The sequence below is a fragment of the Passer montanus genome, unplaced genomic scaffold (genome assembly GCF_014805655.1).
Source record: "Passer montanus isolate IOZ18808 unplaced genomic scaffold, ASM1480565v1 scaffold46, whole genome shotgun sequence".
In the NCBI taxonomy this organism is placed as follows: domain Eukaryota; kingdom Metazoa; phylum Chordata; class Aves; order Passeriformes; family Passeridae; genus Passer; species Passer montanus.
This window is the reverse complement of record NW_024369485.1, coordinates 5,950,210-5,964,380: the sequence shown is the minus strand read 5'-3', so window position 1 is coordinate 5,964,380 and position 14,171 is coordinate 5,950,210. Positions and strand designations below refer to the sequence as shown.

At 40.5% G+C, this 14,171-nt stretch overlaps 1 protein-coding gene across 2 annotated transcripts in view; it reads right to left on the bottom strand.

Moving 5' to 3' along the window:
• FKBP1B (FKBP prolyl isomerase 1B) overlaps positions 1 to 14,171 on the bottom strand; it is a 45,158-nt gene that overhangs the window by 5,133 nt on the left and 25,854 nt on the right. The gene's annotated exons all lie outside the window — the stretch shown is intronic.

Sequence of the window (14,171 nt, the reverse complement as noted above, 5' to 3'; positions counted from 1 at the left end):
AAGTACATAGAATCCCAGAACCACAGAATCAACGAGGTTGGACATGACCTCTGAGATCAGAGTCCAACTTTGACTCAAAGCCACCTTGTCAAACAGAACATGGCACTGAGTACCACATCCAGGTGACTCCACCACTTTCCTGGGCAGCTCATTCCAATGCCTAATTACTCTTTCTGTGAAGCAATTTCTCCCAATGTCCAACCTAAACCTGCCCTGGCACAGTCTGAGGCCATTTTCTCTTGTCCTGTCCCTTGTTCCCTGGGAGCAGAGCCTGACCCCACCAGCTGCATCCTCCTGTCAGGGAGTTGTAGGGAGTGACGAGGTCCTGCTGAGCCTCCTTTTCTCCAGACTAACACTCCCAGCTCGCCCAGCCACTCCTCACAGGATTTACCCTCAAGACCCGTCCCCAGCTCCATTGCCCTTCTCTGGACTCACTCCAACCCCTCAAAGTCCTTCCTGAACTGAGGGGCCAGAATTGGACATGGAACTCAAGGAGTGACCTCACCAATACAGGGGGAAATTCACATACACTGAGCAATGTATCAGCTCAGTGATATCCACAAACCCTCCAGGCAGGCTGGGAAGCCACAGCAGCTCCTGAACAAGGTTTTCCAGCTACAGACTAAGATGGATTCATTTGTAATATAGAAATTCAGCCTGTACTGGGGGAGGGGAGGCAGGGAGAAGCAGCTCAGGGGGAACTCTCAGGCATATAATATAATCCTTTTTGAAGTATTTGATCTTAAATTTAAGTGACAGTCCTTCCTCAGAGCACTTTTATTTTTAAACATGTCACAAAACCTTATGATTCTATGAATTGGAAGGAGACTACTACAGAATCCCAATATTCAATAGTTTTAATATCAAAACTTAGTATTGTCATTACAGTTTGCATCTTCAAAGCAGTACGCAAACATTAATTAATCTTCACATTAGCCCAAGGATGTAAAGAAGATATTTATTATAAAATAGCCTCAATATGAAAGTTCAGATTCAGATGCAAAGTTCCACAACAGTTTATTATGCATTCATTTCACTTTGTAACTAAATCCTATTAAAGCTCTTAGCTTAAAGCCCTGATGGTTTACGAAACACCCCACATCAAACCAGTGATAGAAGCAGAATTAACTCTTCAGAGATTCTGACAACAGCTCCTGGACAATGTTTCCCATTTAAAGCAACATTTCCATCTTCTCATGAGCTTCCTAGTTTGATACATCATTTAAAAACTAATTAATTTCACTAGAAAATGCCCACAGAAGATGTGTTAGGCCTTGTAGAAGAAATCAGGCTTTTCTATATTTACAGCAACATCGTATTTTCAGCAACAACTGAAAATTCATGAGGTTATGGATGCACAAATGTAACTTCCTCTGCCATCACCTTACTGCTTTTGGAAGACAAGCTGGAATGCAGAGTCAAATGTGTCACTCAAGCTCTGGCAGGAGGGTCACTTTTTATGTGAGTGCCCTTTAAATGCACATCCAGTCTGGAAATGAGTCAGAGACTCCATGTGCCCTGAAGAAGTTCCGATGTGGATTTAGATGTGAACTTTAGATCTTTTTTATCTCTGATTCTGAGAGTTAGAGTTAGCTCTGCAGGCTCCTGGGAGCTAAAACAGCACAATGCTTTATTTTCTCTCTTGCTAATGCACCAATTGATTTTTTTTTTTGGTGAAAAAATTGATTTAGTTAATATTCTTCAACAAGGATGGATGCCCATCTTCAGCCTACATCTTTATTTATCTAGCTAATAGCAAGGAGAAAAAACCCCCACAATCTGGAACACAGCAATGGCATTGTTTTGCAAGTCAGAACAATCAATAAGAGTTTTTGACTGAGCAAGGACATCTAGATGCCTATAAGGCTACTTGTAAAAAAACCCTTATGTTTCTGAAAGGGAACAATCATTGTATTAAAATAATTAATTGTACAAACTTGGTTATCAGAATATGGCTTGGATTTGAAAACATTCTGATCTACAAGGCATCCTAATTGAAAACCAGGTTTCAAAAATTAAATGGATGTAGAAAAGGAGACATTTCAGATCATGGGTCCTACTGAATCACTGATGTTCAGCTCATTGAAGCTGCAGATTAAAGAGTAGCTGGATCATTTTATTAAGGAGCAAGACCACAGATCCAAACTGCCAGGACTACAATGCCATTTGGGCTAAACTGCCAGTGAAAACACAACTTTAGGAGAGGTTCAACACAAGTTATTACTTCTTATTAAAACACAGGTGTGCCTGCAGCTGTGTCTGCACTGCTTTTAACACTACACTGCTTCAGCTAAGATCCCATGACTGAAGTCTGTTTCCTAAGGGGAGAGGGCTAATGAAATGACACTGTCTGCACTTGCCTAATAATGTGTGAGTGATTCTTTGAGCCAATTTCAACCGCATTTGGCAGAGGAATAGGGATCATACCAACATTAAGATCCTATGCATGTGATGAAAAAATTTTGTGTAGAAAGAAGAGCCTGTAAGAGTTTCTACCAAGAGAAAGGCTCAGTCTTTATCAGAGAAACTCTGTTATTGAAGAGAGGTCAGGAATAGAAAGGCTGGACCACAGACTACGTTTCTTTTTGCTTACTTTTCTTCTTTCATCTGAGAAGGATTCAGCTGGGAATATCAGCAACCACACAGCACAAATCCATGGAGCCATCCCAGCTGTTAGACACCTAACACACCTATTATCCCAACAAAACCCTGCCCCAAACCATGGCCAAATTGTTATCCACACAAAGGATGGATGGAGAGAGAACACTGGAGGCCATCCATGGATATTCTGTTAAGATTCTGTGCCTGAACCTGGAAAATTCATGTGTAAATTCTACTGCTAATGTTATCCACTTCAAAGGTACAAACTGGGTCTCAGCCTGGCATCTAGGCTACTCCTAGAGAGAAATGGAGAAAGAGGGGTATCTCCAAGAATGATTCATCCCATCTAGATTTAGATGTTAGGGCTGAAATAACCTTATGGAACTGTTTATCATTCTCAGTCAACTATCTTAAGAAAGGAAAGGTACCTCAAACCAAATGCTAGACTGCCAGGATTTTATAGGGCCCTGGAGAGGCAGTAGGAACTCAGTCATCCATCCCTCAATGAAACAGGCAAAATTGCATGCCAGGCTTCACTGACTCCAGTGTTTACTGAATTATTTGTCTCTGCAGTGTTGACAAATTCTGGGAATCAGAAGATGAAGATCCTAATCCAGGACAAATGTCTTGATTTCACTAGTTGTTCTCTTTTATCCTGTACAATGGGATTCACTTACCTCACAAGTATTGAGGGGATAAACTGAATTAAACAGGTGACTTTCAAAAACCAGCATAATCCATCTAGAAAGTACTCCATTTCCATATTTTTTCAAACAGTAATTACCTACAGAGTGTAAGGCAATACATATGCTTGCAGACAGCTACTTCCTGAACACTTTTTGGCAGCAGAAAGAGAGACAGATATTCAGAAGTTTCTAAGACACTATCCTATTTCATTTTATGTAGACCAGAGGCTCTTCAGGACAGGGACTATATTCTGATACTGCTCAATGCCATCACCTTTCCAATTATGCCCTGTAATCAATGTGTGCTGTTAGGAGCATATCTTTCAGTTTGGTTCCTAGGACTTTCTGAGGAATTTATGTTGCTGTGGGTTAAGAATTTTTTTTATCTCAAGTGTTTATTTTTTTCCTCATAAAATATATTGTTTCTATGACAAAATATATCCATATTCTGTCAGGAGAATATCATAAAGGCTGGAAATTCTGATCTTCCCCCCCATTTACAACATGCAACTATTACTAATATCTACTTTTAGCCTGGAAAATATATTATCAGAAAGGTTCTAGTAACTGCACAAAAGTTACCTTGTGTCAACACTCATGTCTTCCCAATGTATAGAGGAAGGCACAGTTCAGCATAATCCCTGAACTGGTGGGAGAAACACATCCATAAAGTCACAAATCACATTCCAGGTTGATTCACACCAGCAGAACTCCACTGTAGTGTTACTTGCATTTTACATTGAAGTAGAATAGATCAGTTATCTTCAGGATTCAATTCTGAAATACTGTGGCAAAGCATTCCCTGCATTCAGTGGTGTTCCCACCTTAGCTTGTGGCTGAGTCTCAAGCTAACACAGATGAAAAAAGTGTGTTTTCCCTCAGGAACAAAACCAATTCCCCTATGTCTTGGTGTTAAACACAGAGATCTGGGCAACACTTTTCTAGGCAAATACTGTTGGTGCCTTGTGCTTCTTCTTCCCAGGACCTAACTCAGCTCTCCAACACATTCCATCAGAATCCAGATGTGCATCACTCAGACATCTCACACTTCTTCCATCTTAATGTCATTATTATCTCAAAATTCAATTCACTGTTTTACACATTTCTGTTGTAACAACAGCTCCCAGGAACCTGGCCCTGAGCCTGCTCCTGCCACACCACAGTGAGCAGCACACACCTCTGATGTCCTTGCTTTGACTTCCAAAGCAAACTCTTCTGGACAAATTTGTTGTCTCATTAATTTTACTGATGGCTATTGTAATGGAAACAAAGAATGTTGAATGTGAGCTGGAAGATGCTTTTATTCTCTTCATTGTGTTGGAATAGGGGCCACCTTACTGTGTCCTGTCTGGGCACTTTGGCAACTGAACTGCAAAGGAAGCCTCACTTTTCCAGGGAAAGGCTCAACAATAGAGGTTTAGTACCACTGCAAACACTCAGTTTTATCCTGCTAACATTTTCTCTGCTTAATATAAACAAAGTCTTATGTGGAAAAAAGGATTTACTGTCTTAGACTGCATTTTCCTGACAGTCTGCAGCCACTTAAGAAAAAATTATTAATACTTTAAGGGAATTTTCAGTCTTGAGGGATAATAGTTGAAAAAAAGGGGGAAGGGGATAAGCACAACTCTGCAGCATATCAGCCCTTTACCACAATTATTTCACTTTGTCTGGAAAGGCAACAGCAAGGACTTGAATGTGCCATTTGTTGCCATGACAAACCGACTCAAAGTGAAGAAGTGGGAAATGGATAGCGGTGGTGGGCACTTCCCAGTTCCTGCTACTGCAGCACACTTCAGTAATGCTTCATCTTTTGAACACAGGCAGCTTTGCTACTTCATTTTCTTCCTGTATTAGATACTCATATATCTTTAATGTGGAGTAAGAGCAGCACAATCAATTATTTATTATGCAGCTGACAGCGCGCAATGAAGACACAACAGACAACTCTTCAATAATGCATCACCGTGGGCTATGAATCACTGTTGCATACAACCACAAGACAAAATGAAAGAACCTTGCACTTAGCTCGACTTCACAGCCAGGAAAATTACCTGCAATTGTCTAGTTCACTCTGCTGAAAGGCATTATTCTGTCCTAGCAGCTTTAGGGATTTGCATACTTTTAAGAGAAGGAAAAGTAGATTTACCTTCAAGGGAGATATGGAGCTCACTAAGCATATTCTACATAAGTTGTAAAAAGAAAACAATTCCTCTGGTATCCCATCACCTTAAAAAAGTAATTTTATTTTAGAGTTTCATTCTGTTACTGTTACAAAGTTCAGCTGTAAAAGATACATGTACTGCAGCATAAGGCAAATTTCATTTGAATAAGCATGGCAGAATCAGGTCAGTGTGGGAATGCTACTGAGGGGGACGACAGATGTCTAAAGCAGCATTTTAGAGAGAATATATTAATACAGAAATACTTTGGATCTCTTGTTTCTCTACCCCCAAACACCATGTCCTGTAACACAGGGAGAAGGAATGTTCCTCACTGGTCTGGGTTTTTCTGTCCCTACCCTCGGGTAGCAGCCCAAAAGCACAAAGAACAGTTCAAGCATGGCTGTAATACAAAGAAGAGAGTCTGCAAGATTTCCCACACAAACACAAGCAGCAGAGCTCATCCAAAGAATTCTGAGCACCCAGTGCACCATGAAAATGGAGCAATAAAATATCTTTTTTTTTTTTCATCTTGGTTTCATTCTCAGTCTCATTCTATGCCACACGTATTTCCTTCCCTCCTCCCTTTTTGTTTCATGGTTGCCTGTGTTGTGGGGGCGTGGATTTGACATTTTATCCTGTGGCACACACACAGCTATGCAGGTGACCTCCCACTGGGAAGTTACACACTTGTGTAGCAGGTTAAGCCACACTGAAATAGGTGTGAGTGTGACAGCCACTGTCTCAGGGCACCAGAAGGGCCTAAGGTGGAACTCCAGAGTTCTCAACACAGACCTGGGGGCAGGGAGCATGGAAAAACACCAGAAAAGCATCTTCAGAGGTTTCTTGTGAAAGCTCTGAGCATGGCTTTGAGGTCACATGAGAGGGGACTTGGGCTAAAAGCACAAGGCTCTTAATTCCTCCTCTGCTCCAGGGAAGAAACTGCCAGAAGAAACACCTTCCAGCCCAACATGACAGTCTTACCAGCAGTTAGGTGTGCTTTAATGATAAGCTGTTCTCAGACTGGGCATTTTTTAGTTTTCAGCTGTCCAGCCTTGCAGTATGTTCCCTTCTGAAAAAAATTTGTGTTAAAAATCTTCATTTAAGTGCAACATTTCTGATTCCCTTGGCTTAAGCTAGCAACCACCTAGTGACAGTTTCACCCATCTCTACTAGGGCACTGAATTAAGGGGCTGTGGAGAGAATCACAGAATGGGCAGGGTTGCAAGGAACATTAAAGATCATCTCATTCCAACTCCCTGCCATGGACAGGGACACCTTCCACTAAATCTGGCTGCTAAGGGCCCCATCTTAAACAATTCCACAGACAGGGAATTCACAGCTTCTCTGGACATGCCCAAAGACAATAAATTTGAGCATTAAAAAGTATATTATTTGTGTGTTACCACCTAACACCAAAATGGCATGTTGGCTTTTACGGCATTTGGAACTGAAAAATAACATTTCTCCTCACGTCCCTGGTGAGTGAATGCTCTTTCTCTCCCATAGGTCCTTGTTTACTTGGTTCTTTATCACATCCCACTTTCTTAATGCTCAGCATGGCTACAGCTCCTTGTCAGGGAGGGTTTTACTGAGACTCATCTTGACAAGCACAGCAATCATCCAACATCATGCAAAGGACTCAGCAGCTACTCTGTTCTTAAACAAGATGGAGAAAAGGAAAAACATTCTTGGAAAAAGAGAGAAACACACAGGACACAACCAGAGAAGCAAACAGTTTATAAAAATGGGTGTTTACTGAGCCAGTATGTCAGCCAGCCACAGTCAATATGCCAGGATTACATATACTCTAAGTAAGTCAGAGGCAGACACTGCTGTTCCACCATGATCTCATATGTACATAAAACATACATAATGCAGAAGTCCAATGCTTTTCATCCAGGGTGTCCAACTTTTTGATCTAAACTGGTCAGACATCCCTGTAATATCTTATTTTAGAGATGTGGTATAACCTTCCCTGCTGGCATTATGCAATAGCCCCTCCCTTCACAAGTGTTTGGAGAATTCCTGGGGAGTCATCTCCTCCTGCCTGCGATTCCATGCAGAAAAATGAGACATTACTTCACTGACACCAATTTGAGGCCACTATGAGGCCTCACTCCAGCATAACACACAGATTTTCCAGGGTGATCAGGTGGAATACACTGCTGGTTCACTCAAGGGATGAGTCCCTTGCTGGGATGGAATAGGCATCTTGATGCTGCACTCTCCTCACTGACATGGACAGACTGTAGACTTCTAGGTAGCTAAAGACAGTCAAGTTTAATTCCACCCAAAATAACTTTATGACAGTCAAGATTAGTGAAAAAATGCAGCTTAAAACCAAGCTGGTTCTGATTTGTGCACCCAATGCCTTCCAGTGGATTATGTTGCCTGAGGTTCTTTAGACTCGGTGACCACAGACCTACCCAGTCACTCACAGTGTACCAATACCCTCAGCAACCCTTCTGCAGGAATAACAGAAGATAAGAGCTCCTTCTAGTCTTTGAATGAACTCTGAGAAGGATTCATTAACAAGTTATGTATTGGGAAACTCTTATTGTATTGTCAGAAGTTCAGCCTACCATTAACATCAGATAAATCCAGCATTTACTGAGCAGAAGCTTTGTTGTTTGGTGCAGGACTCTAGTGGAGAAATGACTTATTTTGCTTTTCTAGACTTTCATTTTAAATGAGATACACTCATCAAAGGGACAAATCTTTCCATGGATGTACAGTTTGCTCTTCCCACCTACTAGGAATACACCTGCTTTCACAAAAAGAGTATTTTTGCAGTATTGTTTTCAATGTAAACAGTGTTTTATGTGCTCCAAGGCAGACACTGTCAGTGTCATATCACTCTGCCTGTAAATTTTGAGTTTGTTCTGAAATCATATTACTGTGAGATTATTTTTTCCACATTTGTTTCCTATTTTTGCTCATCATTCCTGATGTTGCAGATTCTCTTTGGCATGAACTGGCACAGTTCCCCTGATATTAATGAAAGTACAAAAATATATACAACAGTTTGAGATCTGGATCTCAGTAATTTAAATCTACATTAAATCATGCACTTGGAACTATTCTCCAGAGCAGAATCCCACAAGAATATGGAATAGTGTACATTTGTGATCACAGCAAAAAGCTGGATGTGAAAAAGAACAGGTTGTGTCACCAGACAGCTGTGCCAGTATAACTCACCTTCATTTTATTCCCTGTGAAACAAGCATTGTAGTTTCATCAAGGTCAGCCAGACAATAGCATTTCCAGCAATAATATTATTAACTAATGCACTTTGCCTTGGATATCCTGAAAGGCTTCATTCAGTAAGCCTTTAAAGCATCTTCCGAGCCACAGTGGAAAGGAGCTATTAACAGCACAGTTTGTTCTTAAAAATAGGTCTTTTCCATCTCGAAGTTTTGATCTCAGTGATCTTATAAACGAACTATGGAAAAAGCAGCAGCTGTTATCTTGACAGATGGGTCTCAGGCATTGCTCTGCTGGACATTACAGTCGTCTCTCTGAAGAACAATAGGAATTTCCAAGAGCCTGTATCTATTTTCATCTCCTTAATAAGCCACTTGTGTCTTGGGCAATGGAGAAACAAAAACGCAAAACAAACATTTTAGGGAACACATTTTCTCAGAGAAAGGGGTAAGAAGAGGGATATCACCCATAAGGGACTTTCCCCCTGCATTTTACTGAAGTGAGAGAAAGAAGAAGAATCAGAAGTTTCTTACAGAGGCAGGAAGACAAGCAGGCACTTCCAGAAGGTGAGATACAGAAGCCTGTGCACCAAGTGAAGTGCAGCCAATAGTCAGTAAGACCAAGGATGAACCTCAATTTTAATATTTTTCTAAAATTTAACATTATCATTCATTTTGGATGTAGAGCTTTGAATCTGGTTTTAAAGACAGACAGAAGGCTGAGAAAGTTCATCCTTTTTCAAGGGTGGTCGGGAGAGATGGTACTGCTGCCCACCTTTCCTATTACAAACACTTGTCAAGGCACTGTGAGTTCAACTCCACCTTAACCCTGAATTTAAACTAATTTTCTTCACCTTTTCTGATGGCATTCTCATCATCAGACAACCAAACACTCAGTGGGATCACCCTCCATGCCCCCTGTTTGAATCACTGTGGTAGCTGGACATAGAGAACAATGGAGTCAGGAGAAATGAAACAAGCAGTAATTAGGGAAGTCAATGGATCCCAGTTCACAGACTCATGGAATCATGGAATGGTTTGTGTTGGGAGAGGCCATGGATAGATCATCTTCTTCCAATCCCTCTGGCACCTCTCGCTAGCCCAGGCTGCTCCAAGCCCCATCCAACCTGGCCTGGAACACTTCCAGGATGGGAACACCAGCAGCCCTTCTGGGCATCCAACCCTTGCTCCCAAGATTTGTTAGACCAGCAGTGCCTGATGTGTAGGGTTTGTCCCTGCACTGCCCTCACTGCCTTCAGTGGGAGTTTGAGGATGGACTGCACAGACCATAACCTTCTCCCAAAGGCAAAAGTGTTTTCACACTCAGGACTGCAGCAAACAAAAGACATTATAAATTAAGCCAGTTTAGATACTACGAATAGAAATAGTAGTCAGTCCATAGACACAAACAACAGAGATAAACATTGCCAAAAATACCTCAACAGCACAACAGAGTGGAGAGCAACACAAGAACAACACAAAACAGCAAAGCACTACACAAAAAAAAGTATTATTACACCAACAACGAAAAGCCTGAAGATTTCAGACTCTACACTGAAATGTGTAACATTATAATCTGTAAAAGCAAAGACTGAGATGGTGCATACATTGCATAACTCACAGGGACTGCTGTAGACCAAACTGTGCCCTATCCCAGGTCACAGTATCTTTTATAATCCCAGCATGTGTAACTGAAAAAGTAGCATCTATATGAGCAATTTACTGTGTGAAGTCAATAAAAATCTGTTCCTAGCAATCAAATGGCAAAAAGCTTCAAACCACAGTAACAAATGTGGAAAAAATAATCAGTGTCCTGTTCAATTTCAAAACTTCAGAGAAAATACAATTCAGGGTTGAATGGAATTAAATATTTTGCTTTAAAAATAATAAAAAGAAGGGTTATGTTCATCTGAAATGTCACATTCTAGGAAGAATTCATTACTTGGCTTTCCAATTACCAGTATTTAAATCTATTTAAAATTCAGCTTGGATGAGGTCTAAGGGGTTCTTGAGCACCACCATCTTTCCAGTTACATAACACTAATTATTTTTTGGCTATATCCAAGGTAAAAGACACTAGAAAGTGTCTTTTATTGACATAAAAGGAAAACAGAGAAGTTTAAATTCATAAGAAGCTTGCTGAAGGGGAGGCAAAGTAGAGAAAATCCAAGTATCCACACAGGCAAACCAGACAAAAGAAAGGCAGAACAGAGCTAAAATTTGGATCAAAGAAGCTGAGAATTATGTGAAAGGGATACAGTTATTTAGCCTAAAATAATCATTCACCCAGACACTTGGGTATTCTACATTGCAATCTACATTCTACAATTTAAAAATAATTGAACAGATCTTCCCTGGCCAGGTAACATGGTTCACTCTGAAATCCATAAGATCTAATGTTATGGAATGTGTAATCATTCAATTCATTTGAGTTGCTGCTTCGATTCTCCCACTTTGCACAGGAAAATAAAAAAAAAGGCTTGTGGCAGTTAATTTCACTCTGTTTTGGGAACCATTTTAATGCTTACACACGGATCTGCTGATTTACTGGCTGTCTGCACAGGGAGTTTCATGATCCTGCTCACAAGGGCAGCGATCATCCAGGACACCGGGTCTTTGGAAATCATCCATCAGACTTTTAAGTATTCTGGCTGTTTGTGTCATAAAACACTTGTCAAGAAAAAAGGGAATAAAATGGGAAATTACAGCTATTATAATATTTACTGTATCAAAAGTCAAAGACAGTCATAACAATTCTGGTAATTCAGTTCTTGATCTATACATATTTCTGTAATTTTTGTGTGCTTTGCCCTTAGTCACAACATCATCAGCCTTGCCTGCGCACTGTGTGCCCTGGTGTTTGCCTTCTAGCAGGAGGATTAAATATTGCCTTCTGTCCCTATGGATCCTCACTTTCTTACTTGCTGTTCACAGCCTTCTTGGAGAGGTGATCACACATTTCAAAGCCCAGTAGGGTTGCTATTCAGCAGCCAACTCTCCAAGAAAAAAAAACAACCTGCATATAAATTTTTGCCCAGCTTACAAATGACCCAGTGAGCCCTTCTGTGTTCTGCTCTTAGTACTAAGGTGCCTTCCACAACACAAACAGCCTTTCCTGCAAAAATCTGACTGAGCATCTGACTCTGGAGATTATGACACCAGACTCCTAGAAAGCAAATCTCAAATTAACATTTTGCTAAACAGTTTCACAAATACATCTTCCATCAGTGTTTCCCAAGGGTTTAAAAGAAAGTAGCATGATTCAAAAAGAAAGAAAAGGTTATTTATAAACCACATGCATTTGGGTTGCAACACTGCATTAAGCAGAGAAGTAATTTTGGAGTAAATATAACAATGTGCTTCTGTTCAGGTGTAATATTTTTTTACCTCTCTTACACCAAATTATGTGTTGAATACAGGCACAGTGCACCCTGCAAGCAGCCAGAACTCCAGCAGTGTTTAGTTGCATCTCTTTTCCCAAACTCCTTTGTAGGACCATGAAACCTAAATATTGGTGCATTGCAGATTGTCATTTTTAGCTGCTGCAATACCCTGTCTTGTTTTGGTCCCTACTGCCAGATGACATCATCTTGTAGCAACTTTTTCAGTGGAACAGCCAATGCTGCTTTTCCAGAATATTGTTGACTAGAAATCCAACAATAGCATATTTCCTTTTTCTCTTTTTTTTTTTTTCAAGTCTTCCTGCTGCAAGCCAGACTGAGGGATGTGAAGGAAGAGGAAATTACAGAATCATATCAGCAAGGAAGATCACAGGGAGCCCTGGGATCTTGTGCAGTGATGCACTTACTGCTGCAGTGCAGCCTGAAGATGGATCATATCTACACCCAATAAACACATGAACAGTATCAATTCTTCAGAGCTGGTGCATGTGTGGACACATAAAATTCTATTTTCTCATAGCAGCTTGAGCTTTGTGTCATGTTCTCTGCCTAGTAATCTAATAATGGCTGGAGGTGAAGCCCTAGCAGTGAAAAAAAACCAACCAAACAAAAAACAAACAACAAAACACAGAAAGGTCATTTGCCATGCTGCAAAGAAAATTTCTGCTGCAAATGTTTTGCAGGCTGAGAGCATGACATCTGGCTGTCATCTAACACAGAGTTATAAGGCAAGATAAATTTGTCTTGGCCTCCACAAGTTTGAATTTTAGGGATGCACTGTGCATGTTCAAATCAAATATCAAACTTCCTCTGAGTGAGCTCCAAGATCTATGTTCACTCTTCGTACTCCTTAATAAAAAGGGCAGGAAGATTTAAACTACAAATTTTTGTTGGGGTTTCCTGGTTTGGTTTTTTTTTTTTTTTTTTTTTTTTTAAGTCTAATGCTTTGCACAGCCATTAAAAGGATACGGAGTTTCACACACGGCATGAAGCTGACAGTGAGCATTTCTACTTATGGCACAATTATGTTTTTACTCTAAGGCAGACAGACTCCATCCCAGTGACTGGGAGAACATGTTATCTGATCCCTAATTGGTTTAACAGTCCATAGAACCTTTTTAGGCTGGTGCCCAGATAGGATCTTTATTTCTGTCTTTGTGGTGACAGTGCTACTCGACTCAGTGCCTTGGGCCACGTCTCTGTTTGGTTGCTTACATCTCAAACATTTCGGCTCAGAAGAGAACACACATCAGTGTCACCTGTATTTTTAAGGTTACAGGAACATGTAACCCTTGTTCTGATCTTGTTCAGAGCAGCTTCACATCCTGTTGGTTCTGCTAAAGTGTTACAGAATGCAAAGCAGGGGCTCTGGTTTTTATCTGCTTCAGAAGCCTTTGTGGAGATTAGGAAGTGTTGCTCTGCTCTCTCCCACCTTGCTATCTGGACACAGAAGTTCTATGCCACCTTGCTATCTGCACACAAAAGGTCAGGTTTCAAGCTGGGGTAAATCAATTGAACCTCAAAAAGGTCAATAGAGCAATGTGAGCTCATACTGGCTGAGGAGAAATTCTCACTGAGCCATTCCAGAGATATGAGACTTGGGATACAGGGTTTTCTCACCATACAGTCTGCTACAGATATTTTCTACTCTCCTACACAGTTTCCCTAGCTCCCAGGATAGTCTATACAATTTCTTGCTATTTTTTTTCTCACTCACTGTATTTAAAGACAATTTGCCTTCCTGGAAGCCAGAAAATAAACACATTCTAAACCTTGCACCACAAAGATTTTCTAATATGGAATTACTCTGCTAGACCCAGGACTAATAAACCTTGGTATTACAAAAGATACAGTGAGAATATCTGCCCACAACTTATTCTTAACAGTAAGAAACATTTTCTTCACTTGTCCTTGTACCAAGAGTCCACTGAGAGGGTAGGAAGGAGAAATGATAGAGCTTCTCCCAGTGTCCTTGCACATACACTTTGAAAGGACCAGAATACAAGAGAGATCTCTGTGGTTTCATTTGTGTGAAGAAAAAAAGAGATGTGTATGAGACACAAAAATAGTTCAGTTTCAACACTTTTTACTGCAACAGCAGAACATGACATAAAA